Genomic DNA, 5738 nt, shown 5'->3' with positions numbered 1-5738 from the left:
GTAGCCTGTATCTCAGTAATCTCCTTGACAACATTGTCGTTTTCTAGAGTGAATACTGTTGAAAAATATCCATTTAGTTCTTCCCCAATCTCCTCTGACTCCACACACAACTTCCCCCCCACTACTATCTTTGATTGGCCCTAGCCTTACTCTCGTCATTCTTTTATTCCCTAAATACCTATAGAAAGCCTTAGGGTTTACCCTGATCCTATCCGCCAACAACTTCTCATGTCTCCTCCTGGCTCTTCTGAGCTCTCTCTTTAGGTCTTTCCTGGCTACCTTGTAACCCTCAAGTGCCCTAACTGAGCCTTCACATCTCATCCTAACATAAGCCTTCTTCTTCCTCTTGACCAGAGATTCCACTTCCTTCGTAAACCACAGCTCCTGCGCTCTAAAGCTTCCTCCCTGCCTGACAGGTACATACTTATCTAGGACACTCAGGAGCTTTTCCTTGAATAAGCTCCACATTTCTAATGTGCCTATCCCCTGCAGTATCCTTCTCCATCCTTTGCTTCCTAAATCTTACCTAATCGCATTGTAATTGCCTTTCCCCCAGCTGTAACTGTATACACTGTATACACCTATCCCTTTCTATCACTAAAATAAACATAACAGAATTGTGATCGTTATCACCAATGTGCTCACCTACTTCCAAGTTTAACACCTGGCCGGGCTCATTACCCAGTACCAAATCTAATGTGGCTTCGCCCCTTGTTGGCCTGTCTACAAACTGTGTCAGGAAGCCCTCCTGCACACACTGGACAAAAACTGACCCATTTATAGTACTCATAGTGTAGTGTTCCCAGTCAATATTTGGAAAGTTGAAGTCCCCCATGACAACAACCCTGTCTCTCTCACTCCTTTCGAGAATCATCTTTGCTATCCTTTCCTCTACATCTCTGAAACTATTTGGAGGTTTATAGAAAACTCCAAACAGGGAGACCTCTCCTTTCCTGTTTCTAACTTCAGCCCATACTACCCCAGTTGACGAGTCCCCAAATATCCTTTCCGCAACCGTAATACTGTCCTTGACCAACAATGCCACACCTCCCCCTCTTTTACCATCTTCTCTGTTCTTACTGTTCTATGTAGAACATTACTTCACATATTATATTAATGCTGTGGAATGAATGATTTTGTATAGGTTAAAATTGAACAAATGGCAATCAATTCTTTCTTGCTCAAGACTTGCTGCAATAAGGACAAGACTTCAAGAGTTTTTTTCTCATTCACTGGATGTGGGTGTCGCTGGTTGGGTCAGTATTTATTGCTTATTTCCAACTGCCTGGAGAAGATGGTGATGAGTTGGCTTGTTGAACTGCGACAGTCCTTGGAGTGTTGTCAGGAAAGGAGTTCCAGGATTTTGACACAGTGACAGTGAAGGAAAGGTGATAAAGTTCCTCGTCATGATGGAAAGAAACTTCCAGTGGTGGTGTTCCCATGCATCTACTGTCCTTGATCTTACAGGGCGTAGATGTCATGAGTTTGAAAGGTGCTGTTGAAAGAGCCTTGCTGAGATACTGACATACACATTGTTGATGATATAAATCTCTGCTGCTGTGCATTGATGGTGAAGGGAGTGAATGGTGAAGGCAGTGGATGAAATGTCAATCAAGTGGACTGCCTTTTCCTGGATGATATGAACATAGTTGGAGTTGCACCCATCCAAGTAAGTAGAGGACATTCCATAACAGTTCTGGCTTGTGCTTTTTAGATGGACAGGCTTTGAGGGTACAGGAGGTGAGTTACTTATTACAGAGTTCCCAGCCTCTGATTGGTTCTTGCAGCCACAGTATTTATTTGATTGGTGCAATTCAGTTTCTGGCCAATTATAACCTCTGGAAGTTGATAATGGGGGTTCAGCAATTGCAATGTAATTGAGCATTTGATGCTTGGATTCTCTCTTGTAGGAATTGGGTATTTCCTTGCACTTGTGTGGTGTGAAGGTGGTGCAAATATGGAACAAACTGCCAGAGGAAGTGATAGGTGCAGGTACAGTTACAACATTTAAAAGACAGTTGGACAAATACATGAATAGAGAAGGTTTAGAGGGATATGGACCCAATGCAAGCAAATGGAAAACTTGGTTGGCTTGGACAAGTTGGACCAAAAGGTCTGTTTCCCTGCTGTATGACTCTATGAATGCTACTTGCCACTTATCAGCCGAAGCCTGGATGTTGGCCAGGTCTTGCTGCAGGAGTCCAGGTCTTGTTTGTTGCATGTGGACATGAAATGTTCTAGTCTCTGTGGAGGTCGGAATATTTCTGGGCATTGTTTTGGAAAGAAAAATATTTTAAAAATATCACAGGTGCTTTTCCACTTGATCACTGAACCAGTTAAAATTAAGCTCGAAGGGATTATCACCACCTGTCTCAGATTGAGGTGTGGCAGTTACATTCTCTCTGAAGTTTGACAGTTCTATACATAAGTCAAGTGGCATCAATAATACACAATTGAAAACTACTCATACAGTTTTAGGAATATAGAATACATTCACTGTCAGGAATATGTGAACTAACTCTTTATATTATCTCAGTCATGAAATGAGACAGTCACACTTATGCTCAGGTCTGTTCTCATATGTAGGCAACAGATTCATAACTATTCAAATAGCTATGTTGAAATCCACCTCTTGTTATTTTAACAGCAGAGACAAATTGCTATAAACATGTTGTGCAGAATTTGGGCAATGTGGGTTTCTCCCACTAGCAGAAGATTGGCACAGTTCTGCATTGCCTCTTTTCAGAAGGGTTTGCCAGAATTAGGTGCCAATCAGGCAACAACACTAAAGATGATGGGGTGATACCCTATTCAGAAACACATACAGATTGCAATCTGTCTGGTTGGTGGCATTAGCTGTCCACTTAAGAGCGCCAGTTGATGGTGGGTTGGGAAGGCTATCCCTGAGGCTTCTCGCTATAGACTTAAATGGAGCGGGGACAGGAAGGCAGCAGGTTAACACCCATCAAAACCACCAAAGGGGAGGCCACTCATTCCATCTGTTCAGTGTTAATATGTGAGCAACATTGCTTATAAAGAACACAGACCAACACAGCGTAGGAGCAGGCCCCCCAGCCCTCCCATCTGGTGCTGACACATTCCATATTAAAACTGTCTTCACTTACAGGATTTGTATTGCTCTATTTCCTTCCTATTCATGTATTCATCCAGGTTTTTCTCAAATGCTGCTATTGTGTCTGTTTCCACCTCTGGCAGCATGTTCCAGGCACCCACCACCCTTTGTGTGATAAACATGTCTTGTACATCACTTTTAAGTTTCTTCCTCTGCAACTTGAACCTGTGTCCCCTAGTAATTGACCCAGAGAAACAGAGGACTGCAGATGCTGGAGATCAGAGCTGAAAAGCACAGCCAGTCAGGTAGCATCCAAGGAGCATCCAATTGATGTTTCAAGCATAAGCCCTTAATTAGGAATGAGACTTGTGGCCCAAGGGGGCTGAGAGATAAAAGGGAGGAGGGTGCGGCTGTGGAAAAGGTAGCTGGGAGTGCAATAGTTAGATGAGAGTGGCGGTGAAGTGATCGGTCGGATAGGAGGATAGAATGGTGAGGTGGGACTGCAATAAGGTGGGAGCGAAATCCTCATTGATCCCATGTGGTTGGAGGGTCCCAAGACAGAAGATGAGGTTTTCTTCCTCCTGGCATTGGGTAGTTAGGGTTTGGTGATGGAGGAGGCCCAGCACCTGCATGTCCTTGGTGGAGTGGGAGGGGCAGTTAAAGTGTTCGGCCACTGGGCAATGGGGTTGCTTCATGTGGGTGTCCCAGAGATGTTCCCTGAAGCATTCTGCAAGTTGGTCTCCTGACTCCACGATTAGAGGAGACCACATCAGGAGCAACGGTCACAGTAGATGACATGTGTGGAAGTGCAGGTAAATCTTCGTTGGATGTAGAAGTATCCTTTGAGGCCTTGGACGGAGGTAAGGGGGGAAGTGTGGGCGCAGGTTTTGCACATCTTATGGTGGCAGGGGAAGATGCCTGGAGTGGAGGGTGGAGAGCGGAGAGCCTCAACTTCCACCTTGGGACCTTCCAACCACATGTGATCAATGTGGATTTCACCAGTTTCCCCATTTCCCCTCTCCCACCTCATACCAGATCCAACCTTCCAACTTGGCACCACCCTCTTAACCTGTCCTACCTGTCCAACTTCCTTCTCACCTATCCACTCCACTCTCCTCTCCAACCTATCACCATCACCCCACCTTCACCTACCTATCACATTCCAAGCTACCTTCCCCCCATTTATCTCTCAGCCCCCTTGGGCCACAAGCCGAATTTCTGATGAAGGGCTGATGCACAAAATGTCAATTCTCTCCTGCTTCTCGGATGCTGCCTGATCGGTTGTGCTTTTCCAACACCACACTCTTCGACTCGTAATTGATCCCTCCACCCTAGGAAAATGCCTCATACTTTCCATTCTATCCATGCCATTCACAATCTTATAAACCTCTATCAGGTCACCCCTCAACCTCCTGCTTTCCAGAGAAAACAAACCCAGTCTATCCAACCTTTCTTCATTCTATACCGGGCAACATCCTGGTTAACCTATTCTGTGCCCTGTCCAAAGCCCCCACATCCTTTTGGTAGTGTGATGACCAGCATTGTGCGCAGTATTCCAAGTGTGGCCTTATGCCATAGGCCTTTTTTTTTTACTACCTTATCTACCTGTGCTGCCTTCTTCCATGATCTGTGGACCTGCACACCCAGATCCCTCTGCATAGCAACACTCCTAAGGGTTCTGCTATTCATTGTATAATTTCTACCTGTACTTGACGTTCCAAATTGCATCATTTTATGTTTGTCCAGATTAAACTCCATCTGCCATTTTTCTGCCCATGCCTCCAACTGATCTATATCCTGCTGTATCCTCTGACAGTCCTCCTCACTATTTGCAATACCACTAATGTTTGTATTGTTCGCAAACACCACCAATCTTTACATTATCTACAAACAACACTAGTCTTTGTATCATCTGCAAATGCCACAAATCTTTGTATTGTCCACAAACACCACTGATCTTTGTATCGCCTAATTTGCATCATGAAATACATGAAAAATCTATTATCACAGTACTAGCTGTTAAACTCCTCTGTTTCCAGTATCTTTCTCAAAGGAAAATACAGTAAGTTTTTTTGTGTACGTTTATAACCAATATGGGCGATGCAGTTTTTTCAGGTTAGCAGCATTTCACAAAGACCTCTGGATTTCTTCTTATGGCCTAGGACACCAATAAAACATACCTATATGTTGCTAAATAAAAACCTAAAGAACTGGAAATCAGAAATGAAGACAGAAATTACTGGAAAAGCTCAGCAGATCTGGCAGCATCTGTGGAGAGAAATCAGAGTTAACATTTTGGGTCCAGTGACCTTTTCTCAGAGTCTTTCCAGCAATTTCTGTTTTTGTTTCTGTGTGTTGCTGATCCTTTAGAGCAGAGCTTAGACATGTATTAATCAGAAATGAAGACAGAAATTACTGGAAAAGCTCAGCAGATCTGGCAGCATTTGTGGAGAGAAATCAGAGTTAACATTTTGGGTCCAGTGACCTTTTCTCAGAGCCTTTCCAGCAATTTCTGTTTTTGTTTCGGTGTGTTGCTGATCCTTTAGAGCAGAGCTTAGACATGTATTGATACTAATAATTGTTCAATTAGTGTCTCAGAACTATAATGGTCCAAATCCAGAAATACAACTATATCTGAAAAAAAATTATTGGTTGGTGGTGGGGA

Source organism: Chiloscyllium plagiosum, chromosome 12 (genome assembly GCF_004010195.1).
Source record: "Chiloscyllium plagiosum isolate BGI_BamShark_2017 chromosome 12, ASM401019v2, whole genome shotgun sequence".
NCBI classification, from domain to species: domain Eukaryota; kingdom Metazoa; phylum Chordata; class Chondrichthyes; order Orectolobiformes; family Hemiscylliidae; genus Chiloscyllium; species Chiloscyllium plagiosum.
Note: the sequence above shows the minus strand (reverse complement) of the source record.